This window comes from Equus asinus, chromosome X (genome assembly GCF_041296235.1).
Source record: "Equus asinus isolate D_3611 breed Donkey chromosome X, EquAss-T2T_v2, whole genome shotgun sequence".
Classification (NCBI taxonomy): domain Eukaryota; kingdom Metazoa; phylum Chordata; class Mammalia; order Perissodactyla; family Equidae; genus Equus; species Equus asinus.
In genome coordinates, this window is record NC_091820.1 from 38,252,454 (window position 1) to 38,273,007 (window position 20,554).

At 40.3% G+C, this 20,554-nt stretch overlaps 1 protein-coding gene across 2 annotated transcripts in view; it reads right to left on the reverse strand.

Annotated features, from left to right (window-relative positions):
- Positions 1 to 504, reverse strand: part of CCNB3 (cyclin B3) — a 49,269-nt gene extending 48,765 nt beyond the window's left edge. For both annotated transcript variants that reach the window (XM_014827166.3, XM_044764015.2), the window contains exon 1: positions 367 to 504. The gene's annotated coding sequence lies outside the window, so the exon portion shown is untranslated. The remainder of the gene's footprint in view (positions 1 to 366) is intronic.
- Between the last annotated feature and the right edge of the window lie 20,050 nt (positions 505 to 20,554).

Genomic DNA, 20,554 nt, shown 5'->3' on the forward strand with positions numbered 1-20,554 from the left:
AGTAGCATTCTCTGACTTAAATACGCCTTGTTCATTAAATTGACCCTGCACACTTTCACTTGTGAAAAGACGTTTTGTAAACGTACTCCGATTCAGGCACGTGTACTGGTCTCTCCATCTAAAAGCTGGGACCCAGTCTTTGCCATCTCACCCTCTAATACACACTCCCTGCCCAACCTCCTACAGGGCTCATTCCACAGACTGCTGACCGACAGCAGAACGAAACAAAAGTTTCTAGCAGGGACGCCGTGCAACGCCGCAAGTGAAGGCAGCGTGTAACAAGGGGCTGGAGCGACGCTCGGAGACCGACCCACGTGCAACAGAGCTGGGCATTTTTGCGAGCAGTACAAGCCCAAAAGCGCCTACCTCACATCGAGATTGAGAGCAGAACAGGAAAGACCATGAACGCACTCCTAGACCAGGAGAGGCCCAGGAAATAAACACAGCTCCGTGTCGTAGCGACCGGTGTCCGTCTCAACCTAGCCTGTGCTCCCAGCAATCGGCCCAGCGGCGAATTTTGAAAATTACAACCCCAACAGGAAGCACAGTGGTGATTGGCCAGCAGGAGCCAATCAGCGTGCAGAGTTGCGACGTGCGCTGCTTAGCAAGGAGGGGCGGGACTGGGTGTTTTTAAACGGAATTCTGCGGCTAATAGACTCCGCAGTGGGCGTGGTTTCGAGTACAATTGGTTGGGTCCGGGTGGGCTGACAGGCGGGAGTACTGGGTCTCTTTAAAGATGCGTTTTCATTTAAATAATCTTGATGGAGGAGAGGGGAGATCGGCTGTATAATGTAAATTAAAACATTAATTTTAATAACCCTTTGTAGAGTCAAACATTAACTTCTGCAGCTTCACAAATGGCTTTGTGAGGGAAGCAGGACAGAAATTATTGCCCCTATTTTATGGATAAGCACCTGAAGTGCTGACAGCTAATAGTAGCTAACATTAATTCAGCACTAATTCTGTGCTAATTGCTATAAATTTTTATTGTCTTAAATCCTGTCCAGAAAGATAGGTGCTTTTATTACTGCCATTTTACAGATAACAAAATTATAACTTGCTAGCTGCCCAATATCGCAAATCTTCATTGTAACAAAGCAGGTACTCTAACCCAGATATTCTCATTCAACAAATATTTACTGAGCACCTGCTTTGTTCCAAGAACTAGAAAAAATACATATGAGTAATTGACAAAAAACTTGAAAAATTTATAGCCCTGCCCTGTGCTCTGAGGAGGCAAAGAGAAAATGGAGATGCTAGAAAGAAAATCTAGGACTTCTTGCATATACAGCAGATACTCTACTACTAAACTACATCCCTACCTTTATTATTAGCCCATTCTCCTTTTAGTATCTCATTGCTTCTACATTAAAGGTAAAATATTCACATCATCCCAGGCCCTCTTCTCTTTGTAATCTCCCTAGGTTATTTCATCCAGATTCATGACTTTAAATATCTCTAAAAGCTGGCCCTGAACTCCAGATTCATAAATCCAACTGGCTACTCCACTTCTCCATTTGGATGTCTAATAGACACCTCAGACTCAACATGTTCACAACCCTCACCAAACCTGATCCTTCCTCCAATGTTCCCCATTTCAGAAAGTGGTACTACATCAAGCCTGTTAGCCAGCCGTGGTGGTCTAGTGGTTAAGAGTCTGCCTCTCGTCACCATGGCCCAGGGTTGTTTCTCAGTCAGGGAACCATACCACCCATCTGTCAGTTTTCATACTGTGGTGGCTGCGTGTTGCTGTGATGCTGAAAGCTATGCCACCGGTATCTCAAATACCAGCAGGGTCAGCCGTGGTGGACAGGTTTCAGTAGAGCTTCCGGACTAAGACAGACTAGGAAGAAGGATCTGGCCACTCACTTCTGAAAAAATTGTCCATGAAAACCCTATGAATAGCAGTGGAGTATTGTCTGTTAGAGCAGTGGAAGATGGGAGGATGGCACAAAAAGACCAGGCAGGGTTCCACCCTGCTGTACACATGGTTACTAGGAGTCAGAATTGATTCAATGGCACTAACAATAAGCAGCCTGTTAATCAAGTCAGAAACCCGGTATCATCCTTGATTCAAACTCTTTTCCATCACCTTTCCCTCCCATATCCAATCCTTCAGCAAATCCTGTTGATTCTACCTCAAAAATATATCTTATTTCCATCTAGTTTTGTCTATCTCCACTGCCACCACAGTCTCTCATTTGAACCATTGTCAAGAGCCTCCAAGCTGCTCTCCCCCTTTCTAATCTTGCCCTTCTCTAATGCAAATACAACACAACAGCAAGAGCAATCTTTTTTAAAAAAAAGAAAAATTCTATCATGTCCCTCTCCTGCTTTAGTGGTTTACTACAGAACTTAAAATAAAATCCAAACTCCTTACTCTGGTCTGCAAGTCCTCCCTATCTCATCAACCTCGTCTCATAACACTCTCTTTCTCATTCACTCCATTCCAGCCATAATCGTCTTCTTTCAAAGCTTTGACTGTACCAGAATCTCTCGCCTTACGGGAACTTTGCACGTGGTGTTCCCGCTATCTGAAACAATCTTCCCACCATTCTTGTTTTTTTTCCTCATGCTTCAAGTCTCAGCTTAAATGTCTCCTCTTCAGAGAGGCCTTCCCTGACCATGTTATCTAAAGTAGGATTCTCCACCCACTCCATTATACTCTATCTCAGCCCCTTACATTTCTTTTAGAGTAATTATTGCTATTTGTAATTTTGTAACCTACCTCCCCATTCAAGAATACAAGATCCATAACTACAAGGACCATATCTATTGTGTCCTAACTCCAATGGTTAGCATTAATAATAGTTTACATTTATTGATTGCTTACTATATGTTTGACACTGTTCTGACACTCACAACAATATAATGACGTGCTAATATCCCCATTTTGCAGAAGTAGATCTTGAAGCACAGGGAAGTTTAGTCATTTGCCCTAGATCACACAGCTGGTAAGCTGTCAGACTGGGATTTAAACCCAAGCAGTCTGATTCCAAAGACCAAACACGTAAGCATTAGCCCATACCTGCCTCCTTGACAGATGATTGAAAAATATCCGTTAACTAAGTAAATGAGGATCTTCCTTTAAGGTCATCACTGTAGACAAGTGTCCTGCTGGGATGCAATATAAAGGAAATATAGTATTAACACAAATTACTGTAAGTCTTCTTTAGTCATGAGAGGAAAAGGTCCATCCACCAAAACAACAGCAATGCAAAAATCACAAAACAAGCAATTTCATTTTTCCTATTTCTTCCCAGCTTTTCACAAAAACAAAAAAGTCATTGGGTAAAGTTACTATTTTTCCAAAATTTTTTAAATTTGTTTTTCTCTCAACTTTCACACCTCCAGTTGACTTAATCTTTCCTTTGGGTAGCACTTAGAGAGAACACTGAGAAAAGAGGAGACAGCCCTTTGTCTCTACCATTTTCCAGTATTTCCCTCCTCCCAGGCATACAACATTCTCATAAACTCTCATTTTTCCTCCCCTCTACATCCCTGTATTAAAACCTAATAGAGAGCCAGTCCTGATGGCCTAATGGTTAAAGTTCAGCATGCTCCACTTTGGCGGCCCAGGTGGGGTTCCCAGGCAGAGAACCACACCATTTGTCTCTCAGTGGCCATGCTGTGGCAGCAGCTCACATAGAAGAACTAAAGAGACTTACAACTAGAATATACAACTATGTACCGGGGCTTTGGGGAGGAAACAAAAAAAGAGGAAGATTGGCAAAGGATGTTAGCTCAGGGCGAATCTTTAAAAAAATAAATCCTAATGGAAAAGATCTGCTGTTATCTACCTCACTTTCACATGAAAATATATTTCAGGTAGATCCAAGATTTAACTGAGAAATTGAAACCATGGAAATACTAGACAAAATATAAAAGAATATTTTTATAATCTTGCAGATGGAAAAACCTTTCTAAACAAGACAAAAAAAATCTAGAGAAGGCAAAAGACTCAATTTTAGTAGCTAAAAATTTAAAATTTCTTTTTGGCAAAACAAACAAAAAACAAGGTTAAAAAATCTAACAACAACCTGCAAAAACATTGGCAACACAAATGACAAAGGAATAATTTCCAAAATGTACAAAAATTACTTCACAACCAACAAGAAAAAGATGAACCATCCCTTGAGAAAATTGGCAAGAAAATGAAAAATGGGAGAAGAAATACAAGTGGCAAATAAACATTAAAATATGCTCAATTTCACTAAAAGTAAATGCAGATTAAAACAGCAATTCATTGTTTTTATTTGGGACATTGGCAAAGGTTTAATAGATTAATAATAACTTCTGTTGGTAAAGCGGTGGGTAAACAGGCACTTTTACTCACTGTTAATAGGAGTAAAAACTGCCATAAACTTTGGGAGGATTATTTGAAAATACCTATTGAATTTTAAATGTTTAAACTCTTTTACCCAGAGATTCTACTTCTGGCAATCTTTCTACAAAAATATTCATTCCAAGAAATAAGGCTGAAAATTTCCCAAATTTGAGAAAGACATAAACTCGCAGCTTCAAGAAGCTAAACGAATTCCAAACAGGATAAACCCAAAGAAATTCAAACAAAGACACATCATAACTAAACTTCTGAAAACTAAACACAAAGGAAAAAACCTTGAAATCAGCAAAATAGAAAAGACACCTTTCTAATAGGGGCAGATTTTTTTTGGAATGGCAATGGATTTCTCATCAGAAACCATGCAGGCCAGAAGGAGGTGACACAATATTTTCAAAGCACTAAAAGAAAAGAACTGTCAACTCAGAATTCTCTATGCAAGGAAAATATCCTTCAGGAGTGAAAGGGAAATCAAGTCATTCTCACATGCCCACCTTAAAAGAATAGAAAGTTCACAAAGTAGAAAAAGTGGTAATAGGAGGAATCTTGCAACATCAGGAAGAAAGAACAGTGGAAAGAGCAAAAATACAGGTAGATACAATAGATCTTCCTTCTGGTGCTTTTTTCTTAATTTTGTTTGACAGTTATAGCAAAAATTATAACTGTTTGATGTGGTTCTCAATGTATGTAGAGGAAATGTTTAAAACAATAATATAGATGGAGGAGGGTAAAGTAAAGGTTTCTACACTTCCCTCAGACAGGTAACATGTCAACTCCAGTAGGCTGTGATAAGTTGTATATAATGTAAAACCTCAAGTATTCACTAAAAAAGCTACGCAAAGAGATACACTCAAAAATACTATAGATACACCAAAATGGAATTCAAAAGAATGTTCAAGTAACTGGAAGGCAGGAAAAAGAAAACATATAAATGAGAAACAGAGGGAAAAATAAGAAAATAAAAAGATAAAATGGTGGCCTGAAGCCCTAACAGATCAATAATCACATGAAATGTAAATCATTTAAGTAGAGGAATTACAAGACAGAGATTGGCAGAGTGGATTAAAAAAATATGATCCAATGATATATTGCCAAAAAGAAACCCACTTCAAATATAATGGTATAAGTAGGTTGAAAATTAAAAAGTGGAAAAAAGATATATCACACATACATTAATTTTTAAAAAGCAGGAGCAGCTATATTAATATCAGATAAGGTAAACTTCAGAGCAAAGTAAACTACCAGGGACAGAGAAGAATATTATATAATGGTAAAAGCATCAATCCTCCAAGAAGACACAGAAATCCTAAAGGTGTATGCACCAACCAACAGAGCTGCAAAATACATGAAGCAAAATCTGAGAGAACTCAAGGAAGAAATAGACTAATCCACATTTATAGTTGGAGACTTCAAAACCTCATCTCGATAATTGATAGAACAACTAGATTAAAAAATTGGCAAGAATATAAAAGAACTTAACAAAACCATCAATATGAGAATCTAATCAACCCTTATAGAGCACCCCACCCAATAACAGCAGAATACACATTCCTTTCAAGCTCCCATGGAACACTCACCAAAATAGACCATACCCTCAATCAGAAAGCAAACCTCAGCAAATTTAAAATCATAACTGAGTGTGTTCTCTGACCACAATGGAATCAATAACAAAAATAACAGGAAATCCCCAAACACTAAGAAAGTAAACAACACACCTCATCAATCAAAGAGGAAGTCTTAAGGCAAATCAAGAAATACATTGAACTGAATGAGAATGAAAATATAATGTATCAAAATTTGTGGGACACAGCTAAAGCAGTACTGAAAGGAAAATTTATAGCACTAACTGCTTACATTAGAAAAGAAGAAAAGTCTTAAAAGTCAATAATCTAAGCTCCATTTCAAGACTATAAAAAGAAGAGGAAAATAAATCCAAAGAAGCATAAGGTAGAAAGTAAGATAAAAGCAGAAATTTATGAAATTTAAAAGAGAAAAACCAATAGTGAAAATCGATGAAACAAAAAACTGGTTCTTTGAAAAGATCAATAAAATTGACAAACCTCTAGCAAGACTGACAAAGAAGAAAGACAAATTAATAATATCAGAAATGAAACAAAGGACATCACTACAGACCCTACTGACATCCAAAGGATATTAAGGGAATACTATGAGCTCTCCACACATAAATTTGCCAATTTAGTTGAAATGGACAAATTCCTTGGAAATTACAAACTTCCACAATACACTCAATATAAAATACATCAATTAAATATTGAGTAGCTCCATACTTTTAAAGAAATTCAATTTGTAATTTTAAAATAAAAAAAAAGAACTCTCCAGATCCAGATGATTTCACTGGAGAAATAAACAAAACATTTAAAGAATAATTAACACCAGGCCAGCCCCAGCGGCCTAGTGATTAATTTCGGTGTGCTCAGCTTCGGCAGCCCGGGTTCAAGTCTGGGTGCGGACCTACACTACTTATCAGTGGCCATGCTATAGCGGCAGCTCACACACAGAAAAACAGAGGAAGACTGGCAACAGGCATTAGCTCAGGGCCAATCTTCCTCACAAAAAAAAGGAAAAAGGAAAACAATTCCACTTACAATGGCATCAAAAAGAATAAAATACTTAGAAATAAATTTAACAAATGAGGTAAAGACGTACACTGAAAGCCACAAAACATCACTGAGAGAAATTAGACCTAAATAAATGTAAAGACATCCCATGTTCATCAATTGAAATACTTAATATTGTTAAGATGGCAATCCTCCTCAAATTGACCTACAGAGTCAATGCAATCCCTATCAAAATCTGTGTAGAAAAGAGTTAGCATAGCATGCCTGAGAATGCTATTATTTGAAAATCCTACTGACAATGTTGGCCCTTGGCTAGGATCTGCAGAAGTTGGATTTGGGGAGTTGGACCACCTGACCACCACCCTAACTAATAAGAGTAGCTCACTATACCTTGACTGTGCAAACAACATGGTTTATGGTGACACCAGCTTTCCTCCTGAGACTTCAGAGTTTTGGTATGTGCTAGGCAGAGGGTGCCTGCCTGACCAGCCCCCAATAAAAAGGCTTGGCACTGAGTCTCTAATCAGCTTCCCTCATAAACAACATTTTACACATGTTGTCACAACTCTCTACTGGGAAAAGTTATGCTAAGTGAAAGAAGTCAGTCACAAAAGACCATATTGTGTGATTCCACTTATATTAAATGTCCAGAATAGGCAAATCTATAGAGACAAAGAAGATTAGTGGTTGCCTAAAGCTGGGGAGGTATAGGGTTGGGGGAGTTGGGCTGTGACAGCTAAAGGGTATGAGCGTTCTTAATAGTGATGAAAATGTTCTAAAATTGATTGTGGTGATGGTTGCACAACTCTATGAATATACTAAAAATCACTGAATTGTACACTTTAAATGGGCGACTTATATGGTATTTGGATTGTATTTCAATAAAGCTGTTGTAAAAAACTAGCTATGGCTGATAAAATATATTGGTTCTTTTTTAAAAAATCTGTTGAAGAATGGCAAGAAAAGACTCAGTGGAACCAGTTAGGAAGTTACTGCAGTAAGCCAGGCAGTTTGGACCAAGGAAGTCCAATGTTCTTGGCGGAGGCCACGCACTTTCTATATGGCTCTGGGAATAGCAGTTGAACAACCATTACCACTAATTTTCTTTCTTTCTTTTTTAAATTGAGATATAATTGACATATTATATTAGTTTCAGGTGTACACACTAATTTTCAATTATGTAAATATCCTTAAGCACTTACTAATATATATGAGCCTAGTGATATCCCTTGCAGGGTAAATGAGTAAAACACAGTCATTCTCCCCAAGCATTTCCGCATTTGGAAAGATAAAGCTCATAATGAAATAATTACAAGACAGAATGTGCTAAGCGCCAAAGTAAGGTGAATATAAAACTGCTAAGGATTTCAGAGCACACATGTGGTTGAACATGTTATTCTTGTCAACACAACCAGTATTGTCATAATCTCACCAAGAGTACTTACTGGGTGGCTAAGTACATGAGCCACTGTTCGGTTCTATACAGAGTTGGATAGTCACTGCTTTCCTTGAAATTAGGCACACCTTTATGATGGGGCTATTAAAGAAATGCATCAATAAATATAACATACACAAATATGCTACTTTTAGGATGCGGAGTGACCCTAACAGGGAGGAATCACCAATTTCCCTTTTAATTTGAGGAATGCCTTGGCAAAATAGGCTTTTGCATTGGGCGATCTTGTACTGTGTGGAAGCACATTTTCCAAGCAGCTGTGACATCCTAGCAGCCACATGAACTTAATACCCTCATTTACCATCTGGATTTGAGAGCAACAGGCACAGAAGGTCTAAGCCTGACATCCCCATGGGGGCAACTACAGGACAAAGCTGAAGACTAGGCCAGTCTTCATCCCATTTTAACGTCCCTAAAACTAAGGGGATCCTTAAGGATGTGTGTTTTGGGGAGGATGCCTACAAGTGCCAGGAGGAAATCTGAAAGGCTTCATGCTTCCAGATCCCCTTCCTCTCCATCATGGTCCTTCTTTGAAACATTAATTCACTGATAAAGATACTATCTAGAGGGAAGGAAGGATAAAAGTTTTGTCACCAATTAATACTATGTTTAAGTATGTTTTTTGTTAGATGTTTGAGACAAGTTTCTTGGTTTAACAGGAAAAAAAAATTCTGATTAACAAGTTCCCTCAGCCACATCTCCAGCTCTGACACAGGATATATTCATATATTTGTATGTGTAAGGCAAAGGCTCTTTTAATACCTAGAAAATAAGTTGAACCTTTAACAAGCCATAGATGGATTGGGACAAAAGCTACGCATTGGAAAGGAGCTCCCCACCAGTCGGAAACGGAAATAAAACAAAACAAAACACGGAGAAGAGCAGACGGAAAGGGTACTAACCGCCTCCGGGTAACCGCCTCCACACAAAACCGCCTCCACACAAAACCGCCTCAGAAAAACGATCTCAGAGGCGGCGGGACCGACCCCACCATTCTCACCAGCAGGGGGAGACAACAGCTCAACACTTTGTTCAGTCACACTCCAAACCACCAGATGGGGCCAAAAGATCAGAGAAGGTATCCTTTATACTTTTCTTTTTCTCAGAGAATTTCTCTTCCGCGTCTTCGGACCCTAGAAGAAAGAAAAGGCAGCCTAATCACTTCGCACACACACATACCCCCCCCCCCCGCCACACACACACACCAAGATGATGGAAGCGGCTAGCGCCTGATCTATTCATACCACCACACAAATGGCCTCTCTGTGCTCCAGCTCCCCATTAATAAAATTGGGATTAAAATAGTACGCATTTCATAAGGCTGTGTGAGAATTAAATGAGATAATGCATGCAAAAAACAGTACCTGGCAAATTTTCGGGCCCCACTGCATGATGAGGATTTTAGGCTGGTTAATTTTAAAACTGTAGATGAGAAGCAGGCTCCCAGGAGCGAGTTTGCTTGCCCTTTGTTGGGAAACATTTACATTTGTAAAGGAAACCTCCATCTGTAAAGATGCCTCCCTCTCTGTGCCAGGAAGCAGAGAAATGACCTTATCTCTAGAAACTCTTAATCAATGCCAAAGGCAAGAACTTAAGTTGGTTACTGTCTGGCAACCTCATGTAACTGACCCCCTCCCCCAAAATCCTCTTTTGTCTTTGGCTGAGGATAATATTTAAGCAGTGACTTCTGCCATTTACTCAATCCAGTTTGATTCTTATCTAAAAGTGATAGGACCACCCAATAACCAGACCCTACCGGCACTGATGTCATTTTAACAACTCTTTTTACATATTCTTCCCTTTGTCTTGTAAAGAGATAACTCACATACCTATGCCTTAAATTTAGCCTTACTCTCCACTTATGTTTGCAGCAGCAGCCCTGGCGGCAGCAGCTCCCCATGCCAGCAGCAGCTCTGACTGCCCATGGGTCCTGTCCCCATGCTATTCCACACTAGTCTCTAAATAAAAGAGCACTACTGCCAGATCTTGAGAGTCCAAGAAATCTTTCTTTCGACTCCTCAGCTCACTGACCCCACATCACTGCAGACCCAGGGAATTAGAAACTCTGGGATGGGGCCCAACTATCTGTTTTAATAAGCCCTCTAGGTGATTCTGAGGCACACTAAAGTGTGACAATTATTGATCCCAGAAGGCTGCACACTCAAATAGCTAAGCAAGTTTTTTGTCATTATTACAGAGTCCATGATTCTGTGGCTTCTGAATTATATTTCCTGCCTGAAATTCCAAAACCATCATTTGTTTCTTGAGCTCAGCTGTGTGCCCAGTATCGTGGCAGATACAAAGAAAAGGAGAGAGAACCTGCCCTCCAGGCTTTCAACGTAGGTGACCCAGGAACAGGAAAAGTTAATTAACCCTGCAAGACCACATCTAGTAAATGTCAGATGAATTATACAGACAGTAAGCAAATATTCTAGGAAATCAGAAGAGGGGAATTTCATAATTATAAGAGGGCGGAGCCTGCCCCTGCCAAGCTAAGCCCACTCCTCAAAAATAGCTGTAAGTCATTTGCTACAGCAAGGCAATAGAACAGACCTTAGCTGCCTAATTAGCCGCTGCCTAAAAGGAAACTGCAACATATCTGAGTCCACTTTCCTTCAACAGCTGCCCTTTGAAATAAAAAAAAAAAAGAGAGAATGTTTATAGCTTTTAAAAGTCTTTTATTTTCTCCCTCCACTGCTTCAATCACTCACAGGAAAGGACAGACAGATATGCACAATACAGACATAACATAAATACTTGACAGAAGTAACTATGCAGCACCATTGCAGAGATGTTCAGAATAGCTATCTAATTTTTCTCTTTAGTATGGTTGCATAAAGCTGCTCTAAATGATATTGTTCATTCTCTTGGCTGGAAAGCAATTCACAAGAAAAAGAAATGGAATTCTCATATGTATTGGTCCATAGTAAATAATGTCCAATAATCATTGGTATCACTGCCCATTTTCTAAATGGTCATAGTTATTGCTTAAACTAAATTAGGTAGGCTATATCAGAGGCTGGAAGATACTTATTGGGACTAACAGACAGACAGTGATTTGATGAAGGCCAATAGTTCAGTTCATTTAAATTTCATTTTGCCATTATTCATAACAATTGCATTACACAGGTCCCATTTTTGTTATCTTAACTGCCCTTTCAAACCAAATGCAAACTGAAAGTGTATTTAAAATGTTGATTTGTACAATTATTCACAAGTTTGTGTGAAAGAGAAGATGTTTGGGTAGGATAAACAAGGTTACAAAGTGGATGATGATGCTGCTTAGAAAAAAAAACAATGACCAAAGTTTCTGTGTTTAACATCTCTATATTTGGCTCTTAAAGGCTAACCTAATTGCATAGTGCTTCACACATATTCACACACTAACGTAGCATATTTCTTCTTTTGACTCTTTGAATGTCCCTTCCCCATCTATCCCCGCCTCTAGTCAGTATTCTCTTTAGCTGAAGATAGTATTTAGGGTGGTGGCTTCTGGCCTTTACTTAATCTGATTTGATTCCTATCTAAAAGTGGTGGGACCACCCAATGGCCAGACCCCACCTGCAGTGATACCACTTTAACTTTTTTGCATGTTCTTTCCTTTGTCTTGTGGAGAGATGGCTCACATACCTGTGCCTTAGGTTTGGCCTTACTCTCCACCCATGTTGGTAGCAGTAGTGGGGGCAGCAGCAGTGGCTCCTCCTGCCCGTGGGCCCTGTCCCCATGCAGCAGCCTGACTGCCCATGGGTCCTGTCCCCATGCCAGCAGCAGCAGCTCTGACTGCCCATGGGTCCTGTCCCCATGCTATTCCACACTATTCTCTAAATAAAAGAGCACTACTGCCAGATCTTGAGAGCCCAAGAAATCTTTCTTTCGACTCCTCTGCTCACCGACCCCGCATCATTTCTGGTGGCCCGTACGGGAAACTTGCTTCATCAGCTTGTGAGCTCAAGTTCTGGTAAGTGCCCTTTTTCCTTGTGCCTTTCTCTTTTTCGAGGATGGATCTAAATTCATTTCTCCATCGGGAACTTTCTTGGACGGCTGTATGAATCCATGTTTGCTGCCCATGGCTACTCCATGGGGCAAATCATGGCATTCAGCTTGAAGAGAATCAGTACCTTAAGCCTCAGGGTGATGTAGAATGAATTAATCCATTCCTTCCTGACTCTATCTCTAATATATAAATTTTACCTGGGCACGGGTCAACCACTTAAGTCATTAGGACGGTTGCCAATCTCCAAGACTCCCGTGGAAGGTTTCTTTTCCTAAGGCTGGATTGGAATCCCTCCCTATGGCACCTGACCATGCTCTGAACTGCAGGAAAGTCCCAATTGGGACTCCAGTTCAGGGAAAGTACCAAACTCTAACCTTCGGTTGAGTATGGGTACCCCTTCTTGGGAGAATGGCTCCAGGATGCGATTGGGTAGAATGTCCCCCAGACTGGCGGAAAATTCCTCACTGTTTTTCTCTATCCTTTTATCCTGGGGACCATTCACCAGGCACCTATTACTGCCAGGCAGAATAGGGAAGATGTTCAAGGGATGCCCCCATCATCCTTTGCTACAGGAACCCCAATGGGGGGATTTTCAAGGTAATGGCTCCTTTTCTTTCATCTCTCTTAAAGTTCTCCTTTTCTCTCGGGGACCATTCACCAGGCACCTGTTACTGCCAGGCATAACAGGGAAGGTATACAAGGGATGCAATGCCGGGGGATGCCCCCATCACCCCTTGCTATAGGAACCCCACAATAGGAACAATGGCAGAATGCTGCCCTAGGTTCAGGGGGGATTTTTCAAGGTAATGGACCCGTTTCTTTCATCTCTCTTAGAGTTACAATGGCCATTTTCGTCTCCTTTTGAGCTTTGCAACTGAGAAACAAAGAAATCTTTATAGAGTAAAAGGCTCCACCCCTGGGAGCCCCAACTTTGGGTTTCTGGGCCTGATCACCCCAGCAACCCTAAGTGGGGTGCCCTCTCTTGACGGTTGACTCATTGAGTACTTTAGTCACCTACTGAGTCAATTATGAGGGTAGGACACCTGTGATTTATTCTATGAACTGTTGTGCTAGGATAGTGTGCCCCAGCACGGGAACTGCTGTGTGACTCTTATCTTGATAACCCTCTGGAAGAGGCCAGGAGGGCGAGGTCTGATCTTTTCTTTTCCTTTCTTTGTCTTGTTCATCACCTTCTCTGCTGTCACCAAGTCGAGGTTAAGTTCAGGCTGGATCTGAGCAGAACCTAGACCGTCTGTAAAATTGAAAACTTGAAACGCTTTTGCCAGGGACTTAACTCTCAGCGCTGGCGCTGGGAGCCCCAGCCTCCAGCCAGTTCCAGGCCTTTGTCTCCTGCTTCCCTGCCTGAACTGTGCTGGCTCGGAGACAAAGTGCCCAGGCTGAGCGGGACTTGACTAAATCTTATAACTATGTCAACACCCACACTCGGCCTCTGAACCCTTTCTCCAGGCTGCAGTCAGTCAGACACCAGCTTTACTGCCATGGGGAATGCCCTAAGCATCCCCAGAGACTCACTGCTGGGGTACATTCTAACCAATTGGAAACACTTGCAATTGGATGGGTTATGCCCCAGAAACTCCATCTTGGAGAAAATTTGAGGGGTTTCTCTGTGCCTTTGTGATGCAGTCAGACAGGTAGATCAACCTATGATGTCATTTGAGTTACAACCCAGTTTCTGAGAAATCAAGAGCTCTGTTTAATTGGCTTAAAGTAAGTGCTTACATAAATTCTAAATGTAGCAGAAATTAACCCAGTGTCTTTCACAGTTAACGTGAAGTGAATTAATCTTTGGTAAATGAAAGCTTGTTCAAGTTTGTTGGTTTGATTGAAAATAGTCTTGTTGTCAGAGTTGTCGGCATTTGCACATGATGCAGGCATGCAGCCTGTGTTTACTAGTCAAATAAGTTCACGTTGTCTGCTAAATTCAACAGCAAAATAATAGCTTTAAATGATGACCAGTTTTGTCTAATGTCTCATGAGATTTTCGTGGGTAATCTGAACATAATTGTTGGAAACAAACGGTTTAAATAGGTAAAAGTGGGTACAATAACTTTTATGGTCTGTATACTTGGAGAAAAACAGCTTCCAAATTCTTTTTGGTAACTTCAAACTTTAGAGTTTTGCCAAGTTAAGTTAAATGATAAAAATCTGAGTATCTGGGTCATTTTTGGATTGACTAGAACACAAACACTATTGCTAAACATATTGAAGTTATTTACTTTTGGCTTCTTATTGTAAAGATGCTAAAAGCATTTGGGACTATTAAAAAGCATGCCTTGTGTTTTATTGTGAAGTGGCATGTTTCTAGAAATTGTGAAGTGTTTAAAATGCTGATATAAAAGACAATTCGTAATTGCTTACCTTTTAGTGTTTACTATGGCCTGTTAAGGGTTAAAAGTTCTAATTAACATATCTAATTAAAGCTACTGGAAATTAATAAGGAAAACAGCTCTGTATTCAAGGAAAGTTGAAATGTATGTTTTCAGTAAAGAGGGTATAAAGAATGGAAGTATTTTTGTTGGGTTAAGAAAGATAAATTTGTCCTAATGTACTAGAAAGGAAAAAAGAAAGACTTTGGGACAAATTCTGAAGGCAAAAAGAAAGTTGTAGAAGGTTTGTGAAGGAGAAATTCTGAAAGGAGTTTTATGCCTGGTCAAGTAGACTAAACTAAATCCAATTAAGTGAATGAGTTTTAATGTTAAAAATAAGCTGGTGCAGAAATTAAAATTTGGTTTTCTCTCAAAGGATAACTTTCTTGAACTTTTGGCCTGCTCTAACTCTACCTTAAAGACAGAAAATCTATGTTTTGTTAATTTCCTATGTTCAGAGAGAAAGAGGTCTGTTCTAAAAATTTTTTGACTGTTGTTTGCTCTTGACTGTTTCTGTTGTCACTTTGAATGGATACCTGAGCATTCTCTCACAGTAAGTTCAAACACTTGTTTGAACAAGTGTTTTAAAGTCTTTTGGTATTTTTGACAAGCTTCTTGTCAAAAATATTCAAGTCCTGAATAGAAGGGTTTCTTTTGAAGGATACTAAACTAATTAGGCTTATTTGGTCTATTAAACTACATGGGAAGCATTGTCAAATAAGCGATGATAAACTTTCTTATGTGGTATTATGTGGGTAAATGCTATTGATATAAATGTCTTAAAATTATATAGCATTCCTAACATTTTGATCTGTCCTGGTTATCAGTCATAACTCCAGTTATTATCTTAAAGTGTTATATGTCACAGAAGTAGCCAAGTTTCTTTGTCAATTGCCCTTTTGAGTCTTTTGTCCATTTGCAGATAGTTGCTGTTTTTACTGTGATGCCTTTTGCTTTTGCGAATATGTTTCATCTTCAGAGAAATTCCTGGAAAGGATTATGACATGAGATTCTAAACTACAGGTTTCTGATAAATTTTCAGATTGTAAAACTGAGCTGGGTAAGAAATTACAGAATTCTAACAGAAACTAAGCTCATAGATCTGCTAACAGAAGATTAAACTCAATAATCAATTATACAGGACTGTATGAACTGATGAGGATGATTATAATTTTTTATGACTTTGAAATATTGTTTTTGATGTGTTTTGTTTTCTCAGATTTAAGGAAATCTTTTCTCTTATGCTAACTATGACTTATAGCAATTCGGTGAAATTATACCTTTATGAGCAAAACTGAAACATTTATCTTTTTCTCCCTACCTGATCCCTCCAGAATTTGGAAACTCTTTGTGAGTGAGTATGGTTATGTTGTGGCAATATTTGCATAAGTTCAATAAGAATCTGTTCTCCGTATAACAGGACACATTGGTTATATTACCAAGGCTTTGACTGGAATGTCATATTTGAGAGAAACATACAGGCTCGGATATGACAATACTGCCTTTCAGGAACAAAGATTGGACTTTCTGGTAATAAAGCCACTTGGAAATATGGGCCTGGTACGTTGTTTACAGAGATTCTGGCAAACTTACCCGGTAAGTAAGGAAGCTTGCTTGTCTGGCAGGTTCAAGGAACCTCAGAATATTTTGGGGACCTCAAGAAGAGAGGAGGCCACCCAAACCTGTAGGTACTGCAGGCAAAATCTGATGGCAAGTCCTTGGCTTGGCTTTTCTGGCCTCAAGAGGACTTTACAGTTCAATCTGAGATTCCTCAAAAATTCCCGCAAAGCAGATTTAAAAGAGCCTGTATAATCAATTGCTATACTTGCTGCACTTATGTAAATAATTGAACCAAGTTTTATTGAAACTACACTTATTTTGCAAACCAGTTAATCTTAATTTGGCTATCTTGTAAAAATGAGGGTGATTTTAGAGAGAAAAATTATGTTTCAGTAGAAGCTTAGTATGCATTCATGGATATTAGATTCTATCTCTTTTCTTCTACAAGATTCATCTATTACTAATCATAATGTCTCCTTGTGGCCATCCATCTCTGATATCAGGGAGTTCCCTAGCCACAATCAAACCTTTTCCTTCAATACTACTGCCCAAATACTAACTAGATTTGCCTTGTCACAGGTGGATCATAAACAACAAGTTCCAAAGGTAAAGTCCCCAACTTATCGATACACACAGGATGGACTATATCAAATTTGGGACGAATATATTTGGCTCACTCCTACTAGTGGTCAACTCAGTCAAAAGGCCACTCTATGTTGGGAACAAACCAATCACACCTGTGACACATGGCCTAATAGCACCCGACCTATGGGAAAAATTCCCCGTTATATGTGTTCTCATACCATAGCCTTAAGAAATACTGATTGGTTTGGGACTGACTGAGATAGATGGCCCAGCGTACATTGGTTAGCCCCTAATGGCACTCAGTGGTTATGTGGCTCCAGCTTATGGCCCTGGCTGCCACCTGGATGGATTGGACGATGCACCCTAGGCTTCATCTGGATGCAAGGTAGAACTACATTTGCTATATCTCCTCCTGCTAACCTGCCAAACCTGCAACAGCGGTGGACACGCTCTGTCTTCCACTGGTATGACCATGTTGCCTCAATTTTCCTTCCCCAGTTAGGAATCGAAAGTGTCATCTGGCACATGGAAGCTCTAAACAAATTTACTATGAAAGCATTAAATGACACACAACATAGCCTTTTGCTGCTTGATTTAGAAGTATCCCAAATGCGTAAGGCAGCCATCCAAAACCGAATGGCACTGGATGTCTTGACAGCAGCACAGGGGGGCACTTGTGCCATTATAAAAACTGAACGTTGTGTTTATATTCCTGACTACCATCAAAATATCTCTGGCTTCCTCTCTGATATGAACCACCAAATTAAGCCCATGTCTGACTCTACCCTATCTCTAAATGATTGGTTGAACTCTTGGTCAGTCCAGGTTTCTGGACTACTATCAAAACCTTATTCATTGGGTTATTTCTTATTATAATTTGTTGTCTATTTCATTGTTTATCTTCTGCATGTCAACAAAGTTTCATCTCCTGGACCACCTCTCATCAAATGATTCTCTCATCTCCAGAGGATCTGTACACCTTGTCAGCCTTGGACTCCACAGGCGCAACCTTCTGGTCCGCTGAACCTCCTACCTGTACCTACGGCCCCATTTAGGGACAGCTCTACGACCTTGCACAGCCGGAAGTAGTTACAGAAGACTGACCATCGTCCATATCCCCAAAAGATTTCAGGGCCAAATGGGTTCAGGGCGGGTTTATGATGAGGATTTTAGGCTGGTTAATTTTAAAACTGTAGATGAGAAGCAGGCTCCCCGGAGCGGAGTTTGCTTGCCCTTTGTTGGGAAATATTTACATTTGTAAGGGAAACCTCCGTCTGTAAAGATGCCTCCCTCTCTGTGACAGGAAGAAGGCAGGATGGTATTATCTCTGGAAACTCTTAATGGGGAAGGCAAGGACTTAAGTTGGTTACTATCTGGCAACCTCATGTAACTGACCCCCCCCCCAACATCCTCCTTTGTCTTTAGCTGAAGATAGTATTTAGGGTGGTGGCTTCTGGCCTTTACTTAATCCGATTTGATTCTTATCTAAAAGTTGTGGGACCACCTAATGGCCAGACCCCACCTGCACTGATACCATTTTAACTTTTTTGCATGTTCTTTCCTTTGTCTTGTGGAGAGATGGCTCACATACCTGTGCCTTAGGTTTGGCCTTACTCTCCACCCATGTTGGTAGCAGTAGTGGGGGCAGCAGCAGTGGCTCCTCCTGCCCGTGGGCCCTGTCCCCATGCAGCAGCCTGACTGCCCATGGGTCCTGTCCCCATGCCAGCAGCAGCAGCTCTGACTGCCCATGGGTCCTGTCCCCATGCTATTCCACACTATTCTCTAAATAAAAGAGCACTACTGCCAGATCTTGAGAGTCCAAGAAATCTTTCTTTTGACTCCTCCGCTCACCGACCCCACATCAAGTACAGGCCAGTTTGAGAGCCTCAGCCTCTTGAGAGAAAGAAGAGGCAGTGGATATACTATTACCTATGACTGTGCCTCCTTACATTTTTGTTAATTGGTTTCCCATGCAAATGTTGCTCTTGTTTGCTCCTGGTTAGCCTCCAGGATGACAGGATTGGGGTGCCATGGGACAGGGCTCTAATCATCCGTAATAGTTCTCTTTGTCATTTAGGGGATTTGGTAAGACATTTTCCAGGCCCAGATCATGGTTGTTCCCTTCTGGGCTGGGAGAACATAGAGGATTTTTTGGTTTTTTAATTTTAGGGATATACATTCTTGTGCTTGGAGAATAAATAAACATTTCTTTGCTTTGCTTCTTATTCCACAGATATGAGCCAGATATAGGAGGTCTAACTTTTTCTTTAATCATCTAAATTTTCCCTTGATAAAAGGGTGATATAGGAAAACCAGGTTCTGTACTGTGGATTTTAGCTTATCACCACTGACAGACTGCCTCCTTGACCAAAATTTATTTTTTAGTAAAAATTATATATATTTAAGTTACACAGCATGATGATTTGACATAGTCAGGCTCCTCTGAGACCTCTTCCCAACCAGGCCTCAACCTTGGCCTATAAGAATGGCAACTTTCAGCACAAACAATTTTATCCTCTCCCTACATTAAGAGACTTGAAGAAACACTAGCATAGTTTCTATCAGCTCTAGGGCATGTCCCTAGGATGATGACCCTAGCCTCCCTAAAGTAAAACCTGAGTAGAAGCCCCTGACCTCCCTTTTCTTAGAACATTTACTTTAGAAAACTTGCGATTGTAAATCCTTTGTCTGTCCCTTTGAGATGTATCTTCTACAACTCAAGAGTGTCTGTCACAAGGACTTGGGAGCCATCCCTTTGAAATGTATAATCATCAAGAAAGATAGGGCCCTCTTCTCCCAGTCTCTATTCAAGGGTAGGAGCCTAATTTTGATAAGTAACAGTTAGTAAATACAGATAGCCTAATCACCTTGATCAACCTCCCCCCACACACAAATTTCCCTCAACACTTTTCCTTTAGCACACCTCTGCATTTATAAAGCCTCCTGCCTTTTGTGTCAGTGGAGATGAGCTCTATTCTTCTGAAGTCTCTCTCCCCTACTGTAGTAGCCTGAGTAGAATCTGTCTTGCCACCTTTTAAGAAATGTCCAGCTCTCTTTCTCTTTGATGCCATGAACAAACAAGATCAAAATTGTACAGCAGGGCTAAGACAAACAATCTCAGGGGTAACAAGGAAAAGAAGAATGGAGGTAGAACCAAGAATATGAAACTTTATTATTTAGGGGGTCATCTCAACTGATTTTTAATTCAGCTGCATTTATTCACATGCATGAGGATAAAGTGGAGGCATGTGGAGAAAGGACAAGGAGAAGACAAGATGAACCTGGGCACAGTGAGAACCATTTTGTCGTGGGCTAATGTTTCCAAACTGGGGCTAAACTGAAGGCATCTCCAAGTGTAATGCATAATCCTCTAAAGAACACTGTAGCCAGCAAGCCAGCACTGGCCATAATGAAGAAGAAGTGGGGCTGAAGATCTTTCATGGCTTGAGGAGTCTATGAAAGGCTGACCCTGTCCCAAGAGGACTGGCTTTTTTCTGGGCTAATTATATCTCCTGATGAAGGTTAGAGCTTGCTGGACCACTTAGACACTCAGAATCCTAAAATGGAGCCCCCAATTTTGTGCTGTCACTGTTCTCTATAGAAACAGCAATGCCATCAAGTAGAAGTTCTGGTACCAACTGGTGGTCAGGC